Source organism: Euprymna scolopes, chromosome 40, assembly GCF_053919585.1.
Source record: "Euprymna scolopes isolate OS-2025 chromosome 40, ASM5391958v1, whole genome shotgun sequence".
In the NCBI taxonomy this organism is placed as follows: domain Eukaryota; kingdom Metazoa; phylum Mollusca; class Cephalopoda; order Sepiida; family Sepiolidae; genus Euprymna; species Euprymna scolopes.
In genome coordinates this window covers 60,387,506-60,407,669 of record NC_136521.1, presented here as the reverse complement: position 1 = coordinate 60,407,669, position 20,164 = coordinate 60,387,506, and positions in this window count along the sequence as shown.

Below are 20,164 nucleotides of genomic sequence, written 5' to 3'. Positions count from 1 at the left end.
TGATAAAACAAAGACAACGTCTCTTCTGTTGGAGAGAGGCTGCAGGGAAGGGAAAAGGGCATCCCCCACTACGCTACGAAGTCTATTTTGTACTCTGTCGATTTAAGACTATGAAAAAGTCCCGGTACACCTTTCAACATTAAACTCTATATAATACGCTCCTCCTTTATCTAGAATTCGATAACCCCCCCAACATCGTATATCATTTTAATTGATCCATTTCGTTCCTAATGAATCTCACGCGAGACGCCACATCCCCACCATGTTACCTAGCATCTTCTCTACTCTTCTGATGAGAAGCATTAGGCTTCGAAATGCCTTGCCATAAAGACTCCCTTCTATCCCCCAACTAATTGAATAAATTAACCAATCTATATTCACCAATATATAGTTTTTGTGACTTCTTTTCCCATTCCTATTGTTCTCATATATATATATATATATATATATATATATATATATATATATATATATATATATAGAGAGAGAGAGAGAGAGAGAGAGAGAGGCGAGAGAGGAGAGGTCGCGTTCACGGCTGGGAAAAGCTGTATGTCTAGACGCACTGATTAGAGAGTAATTGTAGTAAGGATATCGAAGTGTGTTTGAAAAGTGATTGCAATTATCAGGAAATAATACGCAGAATACATCCAACGTAACAGAGATATAAAGGAAAAGTAAGGAACGAATAAAAAAAAAATAGATGCAACAAATCATGAGGGAGGGGGAGACAAGGGATATCAGGTAGCAACAGAAAAATTCGAGAGTGTAGAAGGAAAAGTAGTGAAGCGTCAATGGGGGCGGATATGCTGCATAGGGTTCAAGGAGAGTTAAACAGATAAAGAGGAACAAGAGGAGAAATACTGAAATATAATGTGACCTCAAATGACATTCGCTTCGTCAGCATAAAAATCGGATGAACAGCTTCTTTTTTTTTTTTGCCTGCGTAAGCAGTCTCTTTTTCCCCTTTTAGAATTTATAATTAAATATTTCCTTCGCATTTTTCTGTGAACATATAAACTTGGAAAAAATTTAAAACCAAAATGTATGGAATATATACTGTTTTAGACCATCTTGCACGAATCTAGCATCAGTTTTTGAGAGATACAAGGAAGGTAAGGCGATTGTGAGGGGTGCTGATAGGTATGGAATCAGTAAGGAACTCAGAACGCCATAGTTTGTTGACAAAATAAATAATTTCATGGATAATAGACGTCGTGTGTCTAAAGAGACAATAAGTCCACAGTGTGGTGTCAGTGTGGGAACTGTACACACAGTTATTCGCGAGGAACTAAAGTGTTCCCAGAGAAGATCACAGAGTATTTAATCGACGGACATCAAAACATATCCTCACCGACCATATAATCCAGACCTTGCTTCCTGTAACTTATGGTTATTTCCTAAGAACAATGGAAAACTAAAATGGCTGTCGTTATGAAATAATTAAGATTAAACAAACTGTGACGAGTATTATTGACATGTTTCCACAATATGACCTTCATGAGGCATTCCGAAAGTTGTTTGAACGGTACAATACGTTCTTCGCAGCAGGAGGAAATCACTTCGAATGGGGACTAAAGTTTCATGCGTGTGCTATCACTATAAGTGGCTATATTTAAAAAAGTCTGGCAACTTATGTAAGGCACCTCGTATATATTTTAGTTTGTATTATCTCCCTTGCTCATGTAATGTAAAATATCTCCTTATAAAAAATTATTTCATCTATAAGAAAATAGACTATTTTAGGAATCAGATCATTTATATAACAGTGAAGATTATAATGGGTCGTATTCCTGTCCGTTTATCATTTAATTAATATGTACAGACGATGCACTGTTTCGCAAATTAATTTTCATTCTGCAAAAGGACTTATATACGTTTTCATACCAGCATAAATATATTCCATTAATTCAAAAGAATTCGGCACACAATAAGTAACCTCGTTTGCATATTCAAATAAAACAATCTACTTTAATAATGAGCTTAATGTTATTAATTATTTGTTGTAATAGAATCGATTTAATTGTTCTATTTAGAACTATTACATTAATTTGATTTATTAAATGTATTTTTGATTATATTTACGTTTAAGTTTTTAGTAAATTATCAATAGCTGACAATAGTTACGCTTAAAATTAAAAAAAGAATAATAAGCTTATTTTTGTAAGCCATAAGTTATTCCCCCTTTATTCTGCAGAAATTACTCTGCATTCGATGCATTTGATAGTATGTGACTAAATACTATGTTCAGAAATACATTTCACCCGGGAACTACCGTGTATATCCAGCCATTATATATATATATATATATATATATATATATATATATATATATATATATATATATATATATAAATATATATATATATATATTTATATATATATATATATATATATATATATATATATATATATAAATATATATATATATATATTTATATATATATATATATATATATATATATATATATATATATATATATATATATATATATATATATATATACACTTGTGCCCGATATTATTCATACCCCTCGGATCTTTGAGATTTCTATAAGATTATTGCTCAAACCAGAAGGTAGACAATATTAAAGGGATTTCAAACAATAAATCAAGCATAAGCATTTAATTTAAACTCAACAAATAAATAAATTATGCAAGTTTGAAACATTATACAAAGAAAAACAATAATGGCACTAGTTCAAAATTATTCATACCTCTCTTACTAATAGTCAATAGCATGCCCTTTATTCTTAATAACTGCCTGTAATCGTTTTGGATATTTATCAACAAGGTTTTTACAAGCATCAACACTGATTTTTGACCATTCTTCAATGCAGTAGTTCTCCAAATCCCTCAAATTTCTAGGTTTCCGCTTTTTAACCTCAGTTTTCAATATGTGCCAGAGGTTTTCGATAGGGTTCAGGTCGGGACTCTGGCTAGGCCATTCCAAAACATTAATTTGATTATCCTCAAACCATTTCTTGACTATTTTGGCAGTATGTTTTGGATCATTATCCTGTTGAAGGACCCAGTTTGGTCCTAAATGGAGCTTCTCCGCATCCTGTCTAATGTTTTTCTGGAGTATCTCCAAATATTGCTCCTTCTTCATGGTTCCATCTATCTTGACCAAACTACCTGGACCACTAGCCGAAAAGGAGCCCCAAAACATTAGGCTACCACCACCATGTTTCACCGTGGGTATGGTGTTCTTTGGGTTGTAAGCTTCTCCTTTCTTCCTCCAAACGTAAGAAGCATCCATATGGCCAAACAATTCAATTTTTGTTTCGTGAGTCCACAAAATACTTGAGAAAACGGACTCTGGAGAATTCACATGGTTCCTAGTAAACTTTAGACGTGCTGCAAGGTGTTTTCCGGTGTGCAATGGAGTCCTTCTTGGTCTTCTTCCTTTCAGACCATTTTCATGCAGAGTCCTTTGCAATGTTTGCCTTGATATTTTTATGCCAGAAGACTCCAGATTTTCTAAAATGTCCTTAGTAGTGGTGGTTGGATTTGCATTAACACTTCTTACAATATTCCTGGTGGCTCTAGCAGACAGTTTCCTTTTCCTTCCTCTACCAATCAAGTTGTTTGTTGTGTGGTGGCTCTGGAATTTTCTGATGATGCTCTGTACTGTTGCTGTAGGGACCTCAAATTTTTTGGAAATTGACTTTTAACCTAAACCATCCTTATGTGAATTCGCAATTTTAGTCCTAAGATCATTACTAAGCTCTTTTTTCTTCCCCATTCTAATAATTTTTATTCTTTTATTGGTTTTCAGTTGATATCATTTTAATTTCTGATAAAATGCAAAAAAACGAAATGAAATTAATCAAAGGTTGTATAAAAGCATTCAAAATAAGAATCAAACAGGAAACAAACAGTTAGAAACTCGATTAATACTGAAAAAATAAGGGGGTATGATTAATTTTGAACATTGCAGATTTTATAAATAGCTGTATATTTCTTTTATTACAAGTATCCCGAGATTTTAAGATGACGAAAATGATCAGAAGAGGTTTATTAAGAATATGTATCAATATGGACGTAAACAATAAATTCTAACAAAGTTACACCTAATAAACTCAATTTTCAAGGGGGGGGTATGAATAATATCGGGCACAACTGTATATATATATATATATATATATATATATATATATATATATATATATATGGTAGGTAGGTGTATAGAGATATATTATTATTTCCATACTTTTCATCATTTTTATATATCTAGTGTTTTAATATATACACGTCGTTTTCGGTTTGAACGGTTTTAACGCTAACCAATCATATTTTATTATTATTATTATTATTATTATTATTATTATTATTATTATTATTATTATTATTATTATTATTATTATCAATAGCTGACAATAGTTACGCTTAAAATTTAGAAGAATAATAAGTTTATTTTTGCAAGCCATGAGTTATTTCCCCTTTATTCTTCAGAAGTTACTCTGCATTCGATGCATTTGATAGTATGTGACTAAATACTATGTTCAGTAATACATTTCACCCGGGAACTACTGTGTATATCCAGCCATTATATATATATATATATATATATATATATATATATATATATATATATATATATATATATGGTAGGTAGGTGTATAGAGATATATTATTATTTCCATACTTTTCATCATTTTTATATATCTAGTGTTTTAATATATACACGTCGTTTTCGGTTTGAACGGTTTTAACGCTAACCAATCATATTTTATTATTATTATTATTATTATTATTATTATTATTATTATTATTATTATTATTATTATCAATATTAATATGTATATATATATATATATATATGTATGTATGGTAGGTAGGTGTACAGAGATATATTATTATATATTATTATTTCCATACTTTTCATCATTTTAATATATATAGTGTTTTAATATATACACGTCGTTTTCGGTTTGAACGGTTTTAACGCTAACCAATCATGTTTTTTTTATTATTATTATTGTAATTATTATTATTATTATTAGTAGTAGTAGTAGTAGTAGTAGTTTAGCAGTAGTAGTAGTAGTAGTAGTAGTAGTAGTAGTAGTATTTCAACCGTTGATTTGACCAAAAGGTCTCTTACAACATGTGTAAACATCTACAGTCTAAGTCAACCATATTGCTGTGTCGGGTTTGTTAGAGGTGTCTACGTTGAGGGCGTATAGATGTGTTAAGGAACTATATGAAGAATTATATACGCGGCGCTGGGGTCGGGATTTGGTTTGGATAATGGTTAGTGTTAAGGATAAATAAACAGTGCAGTACATATCATGTTTGAAATTTGTTCGCCCTATTCAAGAGTGGAGGATATTTTGGGTTGGAACAAAAGCGCAGATGTGGTAACCATACTGCATGCATTCAAGTTGCCCAAAATATTGATTCGTATGAACTTGCCTAACCTTTTAGTTAGCTTCTTATCTATCAATTTGATCTAATTTGCAATATACAAACGTTTTCCAAACAGGTCACGGGTCGTTGGGTACTGTTTTTTAATCCATAAAGTTTGCATTACTACAATCAATAGCACCTGCGTTAACCGAGAATAATTTGCGTCGTTTATTAGCGATGTTACGTCATCTTATTAAGGTGAACGGGATGCCCATCTCGTGTAACCGTGTAAAATAGACACATTAATGCAAAAAGCAAAAAAAAAAAAAAAAAAAAAATTAAAAAAGAAGTAAAACAAAGTAAAGCAAAAAATATGGTCGTTCAATTCCGTAATCTGAGGACTATGCCTGTTTTCCCTTCTCCCAGACTCTGTGTTGACGTGCACTTTTGATCCCACGGAAAAAAAACAAAGATAATAAAAAGAAAACAACACCTGTTGTTGCATGTTGAGACGGGATCGTGTTTAATAATAAAAAAAAAATGACGATTGATGATTCAGCAGTATTTTTGACGTTAGGAACACTTTTTTTTCTTATTTCGCTTTTTTTCTTTTTTTTTTTTTTTTTGGAAAACAAAGAAACTGAACATTCATTATTTGGGATTTTTTTCTCCAAAAAAACATTACAGAGACAAGCATAGAAGAATAACTTTCTATAAGTATATTTATTCTCCTTCGTTTTTGTTGGACATACAAACACCCCCTCACACACACCAACACACACACACACACACACTAACGCATATACACACACACACACATATATATACATATATATATATATATATATATATATATATTAGTAATTTATATATTTTATAAATTACTACCTAGTTCTACCTAGGTTTTGAGCACTGTTGAAGTAAATAAGTTTACGCATAAATTTATACTTTCGTATATTAATTTATGTGATTAAATGAAGTAGTTATATATATATATATATATATATATATATATCAAATCTAACTAATACTACAACACTATCTCATTGATTACTGTACACGAAATAACCCTTATCTCCGAGTGGCTTCTAAGCCTTCATAAGTGGTAACCTCCATGTAATATATATATATATATATATATGTATGTATGCATACATATATATATATATATATTACATATCTAGGCTTTTATTGAACACAGACATATATATATATATATATATGTTTATATATATATATATATATATATATATATATATATATATATATATATATATATATATATATATACTTATTTTTTTTACTATAATAGAAAGAATCTTCAGCAGTGCAGGGTGTCACGATTAACAGTAGTCCACAGATTTGAACTCGGCAACACGAGCTAGCTCTGATCCGATTAGCAAAGACCCTGTCAATTCGGCTACCATTAACCGCATGAAATAACGTTGAATTTAAACATTTTTATTTTAAATGATCTTTACGTAAGTCACACATATATCTAATCTTTACACGATAATCTATGCATAGGAGCTAAATCGATCGACTATATATATATATATATATATATATATATATATATATATATATATATATATATAAATATATATATAAATAAATATATATATATATATATATATGTATATATATATATATATATATATAAAGGGGAATGTCTGTGTGTGTGTATGTCTGGTCATGAATAGGCTCCTATATGGTTGACTATTTAAAAAAAAGATTATATATAATGATAGAAGATGTATCGAGACACAGGAATCTGTATATTTGATCTGGCAGAACGGTGGTTCATTAAAATTGAGCAGTCTGCGTTCGTGCATGGTCCACAAAGTATGGAAAAAAAAAATTTAAGAATTAAAAAAAAAACGTTTACATGTGGTTTTGATATAGATGTACATAAGAATACTTTGATAAGTATGTTTTAACTTAAATAGGGATGGTATAATACAATTGTGGGGTCTGCGTTCGCGCCTTGTATCCATAGAATGGAAGTAGGCACACACTTTAATAAAGGTTTTTCATATCTATCTGCGTAAGTATACTTTGATAATTATGTTTCAGCTTGAAGAAATATGGTATAATAAATTTATGGTGTGTTCGTTCGCACTTTACCTCCATAAAAGGTAAATATGTCACAAAGATTAACAAGTTTTTTTTAATATAGATCCACAGAATATTGTGATAAGTGTTTCAGTGTGAACAGGTATGGTATAATAAATTTTACGGTGTATCTATTTTATTTTTACTTTCATCATAGTTTGCTTTGGTGTTGATACCCCCAAATTCAAGCCAAATTTACAACCATTCCTTTTCATAACCTATCATACTTTCTGTAGGCTGTTTTGAACTCAGTCAATGACGGGTACTTTTGCTAGTATATATATATATATATATATATATATATATATATATATATATATATATATATATATATATATATATTAAGCCCACTCGCACAGCTCATTATGTTAAACTCTTTTGATCACTCATAACATTCTTAAATGGCATTGACGCTTTATATAAATATTATTTCAACAACATTCCCGCTGCGGTTCACGTTGGCTGAGCGGTTTGTTTCTTTCTAATGGCGTCATTGATAACTTTGGGTTCGTATCAGCCGACTGACGGTATTTGTGTCTCCCTGCATTGATGTATTATCGAAAAACACGAAACACTAAAGTGTGTAGGAGTTAACAGTAATTATAGCAATAAGTATATTAATATGTTGTTTTTAATATATGTATATAAGAAAATAGGAATTACAATTGTAAGTTAAAGTTTACAATTTAATTTACTTTTTGGCTGATTACTCCAAAACACAATTTTCAACCCAGAATTTGCTGACGCCTTTCTGTCCTCTGAAATGGAATAAGGACTTTAAAAATTGTTTGTTAGAGTATTCAGTCGACAATAAATTTAATTATAAACTTTAACTTACAGTTTAAATTTCTTTTCATTTATAATAAGCTCTGTATTGTTCTTTTACTGAGCTTTTTTATTTTGTTGGAATTAATATGTTAATATTTAATTACTATTATTTATAGTTGATTGAAGTTTACCTTTGCTTGGTTCAGGTAAATACTTTCCTTCTCATCCGAGAGTAGGATTTAGCAAAATGCAGGATCGGATTTTGCTTGCAAAAGTATTTAATGGAACTACAACTAAATCATATATCTTACTTGGTACAAAAAAAAATGATTCGGCTCTGAAAAGTGAGGGCGTAAACCGGTCGGCTGACTCTACCTCTTTATTTAATTGATTTCATTTTTCAATCTCCATTAAATGTTTTCTCTCCGTCTTTCTTTTTATTTTTTGAGGAACTACAATAAAGTTTTGTATCCTTCAATAATACAACTATATAATATATATATATATATATATATATATATATATATATATATATATATATATATATATATATATATACATGTATATTATTTATTCGAGGGTAAAGAGTTACATTTAGTCGCTACAAACAGCCTTCTGTTTCAATAAATTAAACTTCGTTAGGCGACCATGAACCATTCGACGCCACAGAATATATATATATATATATATATACATATATATATATATATATATATATATATATATATATATATATAATCCCACTCTTTCATCCCATGATAACGAACATTTCTGTAAAAGTCGGAGGAAGCTACAGACGGCCAAAAACACGGCCGGGTAGCTGAAACAATAATGTAACTCAAAAGAAAATAGTTAATGTGTGATCGTGCATTGGTGCATTTTATACAGCACTTGAATATAAGGTTATGTCGCTTTGCTCAATCAACAGTGCTAAACGGAGTCATTAATTGCGTATTTGGTTAAACATAAGCGAAATAAAGTTATTCCTCTTGATTCCTGGTGGGAAATGATTCGTGTGCGTTTTATATCTAACATATCCCATTACATATCATGGCAGATCTTTGTATGTACTTGTCGTCTCATATCATAGCTGAATTGCTTTCAAGCGAAATATGTCAGTGCTATTATTTGCTGTCATTGAATCTTGCGATATCTCGAAAGCAATCTATATGAAACGGCATTAGCTTTAAACTTGTCTACTGAAAAAAAAGGAACTGTTAAATGCCTGATGGCATTCGGGCCAGCAAATTCCGAAGCATGAAAGATAAGTTTGTTGAATGCCCTGGAAATAAATGTACACATTTACAGCCTTATAAATGTCAGAATACATATATACATACACACATACAGGCACACACGCAGATATAGATTGCCCCAAAACACTCATTAGATATTCGAACAATTACATAAGAAAAAGCTTTTTTTGTTGTTGTTGAAAAAGACACAGGATTCAAAAGAATTTTTTTTTGTGTAAAGTCATCTTCTGTAATATAAATCTCACCTGTCTGTTTAAATGTATGTATGTATGTATGTACGTATGTATGTATGTCTGCCTAAAACTTTTGACACAGGCGACAGATTTTGACATCTATATCATTTTGAACCTCAACCTATCGGACGATAAATATCGAACAATTGGCTAAAAAAATTAAATCATTAATCTTCAGCTGGACATTTTTTTTTTTACAGGAAGGGGTAGCTTTTTTCGCAGATATTTTCGAAAGTCATCCTCTCACTTCGATCGACTAGCCTTAATTTAAACCTTCGCCACTTCCGATTTGGCAATGGACGCAACGCCAGATACGTTACTTTTTTCGCGTTCTTTTCCTCCTCGCAATACGGGTTCAACCCTGCCTATTACCATTTTTTAAACATCCGGGCAACGCCAGGCACCCAGGCTAGTAAGATTATAAAAGTAAAACATAATCTTGTAAGTTATTTGGAGATTTTTTTCAGAAAAAAAAAAAACGGCTTAGAACACAGATGCTTAAAGTAAGCATCAATTCGTTTATGCCGCTATCTTTTTTTTGGTATATCTTGACAATATTTCTAAAATTTTACATATTACATTTTTAAAGAAAGGGGGCTACAATTCAGTTAATAAATCAGGAGTAATTGTAATCTTAAAATATAAATGTTTAAATAATCCAAGTTGTATCACATTAGATTTACTTATAGTATTTCTCAATTAAAAGTTAAGTCCGAAACAAAATAAGACAGCAAAACTATTAAATGGCAATACAAACCTAGTGTAGACCAACTTTATCATCGGGAAAATTATTCTTACACAAATAACCTATTTTTTTTTCATTAATTATATCCGGTATATTTTAAATACTAAAATTTCCCAGGCATCAAACAAGTGATATTGAAGCAACCTTAATGTTTCCGAGTTACCTCACTTAGTAGAAAGATGTTTACTACGCATCACTATGAAATAAGAAACTTATTTAATTTATGAATTTCATTTCAGAATTTTCGGATATTTTTACGACCATATAAACGTTTTTACTATCTTTATGAATTTATAATCCTTGGACTTAAATCTTTTAAAATTGAGTTTAAGAAGAATCTCCACCTACCACAGTACGAAAGAGTGAATGCGGTATTATGGTAATATAAAATGCGAGGTAAGAGAATTTTTTTTATTTAGTTCTAAAAAGAGGAGGTTGACCAACCAGCATCACCATCCCCCTCTTTTTGAGTTGGCGTTGTGCCTAAATTTTTTCCAATTTGTTTTTGTATTTTTTTATATTTTTACGTGATCAAAGTGTAGTTTCTGTTTTTATACTACACTTCACTTTTTTTGTTCTCGGTTAATTGCGGAGAAATATTTCAGGAATGAGGCAATTTTTATTTTTGTGTCTTCCCCCACATTAAAAACCGACCTTAATATATATATATATATATATATATATATATATATATATTATATATATACATATATATATATATATATATATATATATATATATATACCTCACTACCTAAAAAAATTGCAGTATTTGAATACTGTTGAATTAAATATTGAAAATTGGTACAGAAAATCATATTTTTATTTATGACATATGCAGATACATGTAATAATTATACACACAGACACCACACCTACACAGAAACACACACACACACACACACACACACACACATATATATATATATATATATATATATATATAATCAAAAGCGAGCTAATATTATCCCTTACTTTCTCTTCATAAAACAACTAGCAAAATTACCAATTCATTTAATTACGAAAATCATTTTTTCCTTTCCATGTTGTAAATGTTTCTTATTAATTTCAGATGGTAATCATCATCATCATCATCATCATCATCCTTATCATCATGCAGTCCGTCAGTCTTGACGATGACTAGTCGGGGCCTCGGTGCTTTCTCCCTCAGTCTTGGCGTAGTCTCTCTCCATCGCCACAGGACTTTCCAACTTGGCTCCAAACTTGCTTGCGCAGTTTAGGTGCCGTACCTGTTGCGCATCAGACAAACACCCTGCTCATTGGAGCGAACCCGCGACGACTGGCATCAGAGGAGGCCGCATCTTCTGGTCGAAAGTAATCTCAGTGAGGTAAACAATCCCTCTATCGTGTCTGCTAATACGCCTTTTCTTTCTGGATGAGGTTCCATAGCCTTTTAAGGAAAACTGCAAGGCAGCAGTACGATACTCCCATCTCTTAGTCTTTTGTTGAGATAAGCCCTACAAGGCAGTGGTGTTTGATTTTGGGGTTGGTTCCCCTAGACTTCATTACACCAAGTCACCCACAAGACACTTGGGCAGGGATTAGTAGTGTGCCAGGGCATGTCCTCACATAGATGGGTCTTAACGCACTACCTCTGGGGTCCCCTACTACTCAGAGATCTCCTACAAGTTTAGCCTAGCGCCGCAAGGCACCCAGTTACCATGTGTGCCCAACGTAGAGACACTGTAGGAGTCTTCATTATGGAGAGGCTATGTACTAGCAGGGAAAACTTATGCATAGCTGTTCCCTTTTCACTGCGAGGATAGCCAGCGATGTTAACTGGAAGCGAGAAGGCATGCAAGCATGAACTTAACACTAACTTATACCTAACACACTAGACGCGTCACATCCCCTTGCCGGAATAAGAATCCAAACGAACACACAATTTCAAATAGTATAATATCCATAATCAGAGAATGAAAACAATTGTTAGTTACTTTAATATCCGTGGTCTCGTGTATTTTTATCAAGCTTTGCTTGTACTGATACTGCTGGTTTTATTTGAAAAAAATTCTACAGTTTGCGTTCTCTCTAGTAATATAAGAATGAATAAAATATTTAGAAGCATTAATGTTAAAATAAATACTTTTGAATAAACAGAAAAACTGTTTTGAAAACACATTACGATGCAAATATACTAATACCAATAAATTAAAATATTCACTCTATTTATCTTTTAACATTGATGTGTTAGTATGTCAGAGGATGAAAGAGTTCCTTTAGTATTGTATTTGTTTTTGATTTTATTTTTGTAATAAAATGTCTGTGGTCACGCCTGTAATCCATGAAAAAAAATGGCGGTTCTCGCGTTGTGTGTTTTCTGACGAAATTCTGATCCTCTTTTATTTTAATCTTCATAATATTTTACAAACTCAGCATCACCATATTCACGTTCTTCCTTTGTAAATTATTTGATTTGGTCGGTTTACATGCTGACATCATTGCGTGCATCCATCGCTGGAAAAGTTAAATTAAAAACTTGGAAATTAAACCTTCTTTACAAGCAAAATGTTAAACATGACAATATTGCAATTATGCTGCGCAAGAAGCATTCTGATAAACAGAAGACCTTCGTACGTGCAACTCGTCTTATAAACACGTCTTCCACAGCTTTGCCATTATTTTTCAAATTATTTTATAATCGAAAGCTTGTTTGTTTTTAACGTAATATAATTTATTTTAGAGAAAATTAACATAACACATCGTTATTTGTCTTTACCATTAATATGATATTAAAATACGAAACGATGTTTTCCTAAGTACAAATATTTTATATATATATATATATATATATATATATATATATATTTCTGTAGAAATATGTTTTCTTATTATATATCAATCCTTATTTAAGAATTTCAATGTAATTACACAAGCCAATATAGAGAATAAATAACAAAACGTCATATTTCAAAATCCATGATGTTGCCCACCATATATATATATATATATATATATATATATATATATATATATATATGTATGTGTGTATGTATGTATGTATATATATATATTTATATATATATATATAAATATATATATATATATATATATAAATATTAAAAGCTCCTTCAGTCTTTAACAGAATATGGATAACTACGAAGAGGGCCTGCGCGCGAAATTTTTGTGGCAGGAGGTGCGCAAGCTCCAACCACACTCCTTCTGAGACGAAATTGTAAAATACCAGTGGCAAGTTAAGTACATACGATTGGAAACAAATGGAGAGATAAGCGGAGAGCACATACAGCGCCTAGAATTTCCAAATGGTCACTTATCTGGTACTAACCAGGCTTAACGTTGCTTAACTTCGGCAAGTGTCTCCTTTTTGAAAATAAAATGGTTTTAACTTTTGTTAAGGTGTTTAGCAACCGAATAGCGTATTACTGAGAAGCATTTTCTGTTGTTTGGGCGATCGGGTTTCAATCGTGGCTTGAGGAAGTTGCCTGTCTAGCCGCATTGATGAGCTGTGATACAGCGAAACAGTAATGTATGTGGATAACAATATATATATATATATATATATATATATATATATATATATATATTTGATTTAGGCACAGATAAAGAGTGGGGAAACTTTTACACAGTGGATTCGGCTAGATGGGTGTTTTTCCTGAAAGATTGGCGAGAGGGGGCCAGAGATTGGAGTTCAGACGAGCACCTGCCATGGAAATAACGATAAAACAAGGATAGGCTCACAACGTCTCTTCTGTGGGAGAGAGGTTGCAAGGTAGAGAAAAGGGCATCCCCCAATAAGCCACGCAGTCTATTTTGTACTCTGTCAAGGCAGGAAAGCCTGTTTTTGCAGCTACTGCCCAGATATGGCAGCAGTATTCCATCCTTGGACGTACTTGGCTTTTATATAGATAGAGAATTGCATCAGTAGTGAGATATCTTCTGGAGCGGTAGAAGGATCCCACCATCTTTCCAGCGAACTTGGCAACAGACTTGATGTACGTGTTCCATTTCAGATCAGGAGTAAAGGTCAAACCCAGAAGCTTGTCTCAACACGGGCCCTCTCCCAGACAAGAGCCATCCATCCCAATTGATGCCAGATGGGGATCAGAGCGTTGATGATGTAAGGATAGGAGTTTTGTTTTAGATGCATTAAAGGTAACCAGCCACGTGTGCTATAATAAAGCAGTTTAAATGCTCACACGAAGTTCCTACAACACACACACACACACACACATACATATATATATAAAAATAAATATATATATATATAGAGAGAGAGTGATATATATATATATATATATATAAATATATATATATATATATATATATATATATATATATATATATATATATATATATATATATATATATATATATATATTAGCAGAGACCGGACATTGCAAGGATGTAAAGAGGATCATCGAATGATTCACACTATATTTTTATTGTCATAGTAATCACTGAAATTGCCCACTTTCAATCAAATCATGCACCGAGACGAGACCTCATCTGCCTTCACCTGCTGTGATTAGTCCATAATATATCGTAGTCTAACTGCATTTTAAAGAACTTACTGTAACTACTAATTTATCCTTCACTTTATTTAATTATAGTCAAGTATTTTTAACATCTGGATATTTCAAACATAAGATTGTTCTGGCCAGAGAGCATAGCATCATGTAATTAGAAAATCCTTGAATTAGAGCTAATTTTTTTTAAGAAAATGTTTTAAAATATGTTTAGAACCTGTCTAAAATAATACGCTAAAATCATATAGATTTTTTTTTACACATAAGACGCTTCACTATTTTAAGTAAGTTAAATTTAAATTCGAAATGAAGCATATAAAAGCACCCAGGTTAAAATGGAAAAAAATCATCAAAAACTGCTTGTAGACGACTGAAGCCAATCAGCTGATAGTATTTGTAAAAGAAAACAAATGGACGATAACGACTATAGAACATTCTTACACAAATTTGACGGCGATATAAGAACGACCATACGAAAAATGAAGAAATTACAAAACAACAAACAAACTATTAAGCAGAAACACGCCATGCAGTTCAACAATGCCTGTCTAAATGAGAACATGCTGCCTAAATATCTGCGTATATATATATATATATATATATATATATACATATATATATATACGCAGATATTTAGGCTGCTTGTGTAAACAGATATATCTGCATACATATATATATATATATATATATATATATATATGTACTTTCAATCTGTCTATACATAAGCAGTAATTTGTTGCTACACAGTCAAGATTATGTTTCGGTATTCTAGTAGTTAGTAACAGAACAACGTATATATTCAAAAGCGGTATTCTTAATTAGATTAAAAATTCCGCTTTTGAATATAAGTTTTGTTGCTTGAAGAGGTATCTAGTTACGAAATGTTAGAAGACCGAAACATGCGCAAGTATGTGTAGACAAAAAATACTGCTGATGTACAGAGGAAATGAAAGTATAACTTTCTCTGCTTCCGTATTGAGCACTGTCGTATTAACCCCATTATATCTCACTGGTTACCTTGTTTGCAAAAATTAACAACCTCACATTATATATATATTATATATTATATATATATATATATATATATATATATATATATATATATATATATATATTAGCTTATTTAGATGACAGAAGAACTTTTTTCCTTTTTTATGCATAATCTACTCTCATTGAAATAGATTAATTTAAATATGAAGTCGACCGCTTGACATATAAACACCCGAATTATTAACTGTGCCTAAAAATGAGTCGTAGGCGAAAAAAAGACGCACGGACTTTCTTTACTGGTAAATATCTCAGACAAGAAATTGTCTTGATTTCAGATTGCCTATTTGCTTCTATATTTCTTTTCAGCCTAATTGCCCAGTTTTTAATTTAATTCATGCCTGGCAAAGTTACTGTTGTAAAATCTAAATGTGACGAAGTTTCAGGATCTATTCAAAATATATAAGCAGAATATTGGTTTTCGTTCCTTTCCTTCCCCTTAAAGAAGGGAAAGCTCTCACTAACGACCAAATGTAAGGTGTGCCCCCCTACTCCAATGACCCGGCATAGTAAGGTTAGAATTTCCTTAGCGTCACTTGCATGGTGGTCGAAGAGAGTCATTTGCCACCACACCGAAGATCTAATTTTTAGCTAAGTACATTTTTTGTATTTTCTTTGCACACTTTATCTTATTTTATATTTTATTCTATCCTCTTTATAAACCAAACAAATCTAACCCTTTTATTTTATTTTATTTTATTTATTTACTTTTATTTATTTTTTTTTTCGATGTAATTTTATCTTATCTCTCAGACATCTTGACCATTCTTGATTCACTTATTTTAAAAACAATTTCCTGACTAATTTCTTTTTTTACCATGTCACATCGACGTAGTAATGCGGAGGGGGAATCCCTTTTTAGCTTATTTAGATGACAGAACTTTATTTAAGTACAATACTTAATAGTAACAGTCATGGTAAGGTGCAAAAAAAAAAGTGCCACCTAATTTAACTTTCACTATTCATTACCTAAATATGCAGTATCTTAGCTGTGATACTAGAGCTATTCTTCCTGAGTGGTTGCTATGCTCCGTGCGTTACTTTAATGTCTTCCTATAAATACACAATACGGAATTCCGATCCGCCATGAACTAGTTCTTGTAACTGGAACAAACACCTAACTGCTAGCTACGAAATCCCAATATACATTTTACCTCCAAGGCGATTACCTCTGTCTAGCCTGCATGCGCAAAAAAGAAAACTTACCTGCCACTCTAAATCCTAGATCTGTTTCTTGTAAATTAATAACTCCTATCCCTTGAAGGCTAACAATCTGCTCCTTCCCACCAAACCGCCACTTAACTCCTACATTTCACTCCGTTTTGTACTGGAATCTTTAACTTCCAGCCCCTGACTCTCACATGCTAACTGCTTAGTCATCACTAAACATCTATACAATTCTACCCTCTAGACATGCATTGGAGTTCATTCCTATTCCACACCGCACTGCATTACACAACTGTCCCCTCTAAGATATCTTTGCAACGCTAATACGAAACTGAACCAATGCTCCTTGCTATGCTAAATGTCCATAACTTTTACTTGAAAGCTGAAAACATCTTCTCTCAATAATAGAAACTCACCTTGTACCTCCAACTTTATTCGCACCTACTAAAACCAGCCCATATATCTATTTATCAAATTACACATGACTCAAAACTTACTGTTTTACCCGTACTATATTGCACTCGCATCTCATGCCCTGCTATCATCTAAAATATAGTTTTGGCACAACTCGTAGTTCGATTCTTACCACCTACTCACACTTAAATATTATACTAGACCCAAGCTCACATGGATAAAAAAATAATAAATAAATAAAAATAAAAATAAAAAAGGAAAAAAATGATAAAAAATATATATAAACAAAAGTGAAAGCCTCAAACCACACTATCTCCTAACAAGCCTCCTTACAATCATAGTTGCTTACACTGCATGAGCTCTACTCAACCCCTTTATCCAGTAACAATGAAATAACAATATCCCTAATCCACTTTGAGGAGTGTAACTATTTAGCAGATATAACCTCTACAAACTAACCCAATAACATTATCTAACCACGCGGGGTCGCAGAAATACCTGGATTAGAACCCAGGCGCGGAGCAAACCCTCTCAGTGGTGACGGACCCAGTAGATCTTTCCAGATCATCTTTCTAGGAGAAGGAAAACTCTGAAACTAAACCAAAGAGGAGGGAGGCCTCTTCAGTCTTGGATGACAGCCTTCCTAGAGCTGGTGACTCAAACAAATTACCGGTTTGCAATACCTAAATTGCTTAAGGAGTAGATAGGTCCTGCCTTTCGCCCGGCTTCCATACTCCTTCTTTGCTTATTAGTAAGGCGCAGAGATACTATCACAGTGATTCGACAGAAACACCCATTGGTAGATCTTGTTTCTTGTCTAGGGCAATGAACGCCGTTTCCCCACTCCCGACACACTCCACCCCTAAAGCTGGGCACTTGAGAATGCTTAGGTACCACATATGCCTGAGCAATTAGATTGGGTTGACCTTCTCTGATGGGTTGAGGGTACCGGATTGACAGTTACTGGCTGCTGTTTCCGACTGGTAGTACAGGAGCCCTAACTCTTTGGTAGCGCTTAGAGCGGCTGCTCCATCAACAGTTGAATAATATCGGGATGTTTGCAGTGCCATGGCGCGCATGGAAAGGGACCCTGCACTCATCCCCGGTGGGCTTTCCTGAGGCCACAGTCCTAGTTGATGGAGCGTCAGCTGATGGTCTACTTGTGATGCATGTGTGATATTCTGCATAACCTCCTGTTCGGCTTCCCCTAACCCAACTTAAACTCGTTAAAAAACATGATGACAGTACAATCTAAAAATAAGCTTAAACCAGGCTTAGGGTCAAACAAATCCAACTTGCCTCCTCCCTTGAGGCTTGCATTCACAAATATCCGTGGGCTTAGAACTAATTTAGCTGATGTTGAAGCATTTCTCCTAACAAATACCCCGGATATCTTAGCACTAAGTGAGACTAACCTACACTCCTCCATCCCCTCTAACTACTTTAACATGCCTGGATATCTCCCACTCTGCCGTAAGGACTCTGACAGACATATGCACGGACTTGGAGTTTACATTCGTAATACCCTTCCCTTGACTAGAGAAACAAACCTTAAAACGGATGATCAAGCCTTTATGTGCTTTAGACTAATCATTCAACACAACATTAGCTACTTTTACTTTCTCTACCGCTCTCCCTCGACCCAAGACTGCACCACATTAAACAAAGTATCTGACAGCATAGACACAGCACTCTCCTTCGACACTAGCGCCCAAGTACATGTATTTGGTGACTTTAATGTCCATCACAAAAACTGGCTTGGATTCTCTACTTATACAGATGCAGCAGGCAGCGCAACTCATAGCTTCTCTGTATCTCACTCCCTATCGCAAATTGTTACTTTTCCAACCCGCTTCCCTGATCAGGAAGAACAACACGCATCACTATTAGATCTGTTTTTGACCACAATTCCTGATGATTGTGTAACGAAAGCCGACAGCCCACTTGGGAACGCTGATCATGCGGTAATAATGGTTGAAATCGCCCTAAACTCTAGACCCAAAACTGAAGAGCCAGTGCTCAAAACAACGAGATATTATAAAAAGGCTGACTGGGAAGCTATCAGAGATCTTATCAGAGACGCCCCATGGGGAAATATTTTTTCTCTTCCTGCTGAACAGTGTGCAACTAAGACCACTGAATGGTTCAAAACTGCAATCGAAGCGCATGTTCCCATGCGGAAATTCTATAGCAAGCCCCACTCCCCCAATGGTTTACTTCGACTTGCGCAACTGCCATTGCTCAAAGGCAGCATGCATTCCGCAGGTTTAACCGACATAAGTCCAGTTCAAACAGACAAAAGTACATAGAAGCTAGAAATAACGTTAAGAAAGAAATAGCGACAGCTAAGAGGGAATTTACGGAAACCACTAAAAAACGCATCGAAGCACAAAAACTAGGAACTCGTGACTTCTGGAAAATCTACAACAGTGTAGTAAATAATGGGCAATCAACAATTCCCCCACTAACCAACAATCACGAGGTTCTTTGCTCAGCAACCGAGAAGGCTAACATGCTTGCCAGTCGGTTTGCCTCCAACTCTACACTTGACCCTCTAAACCAC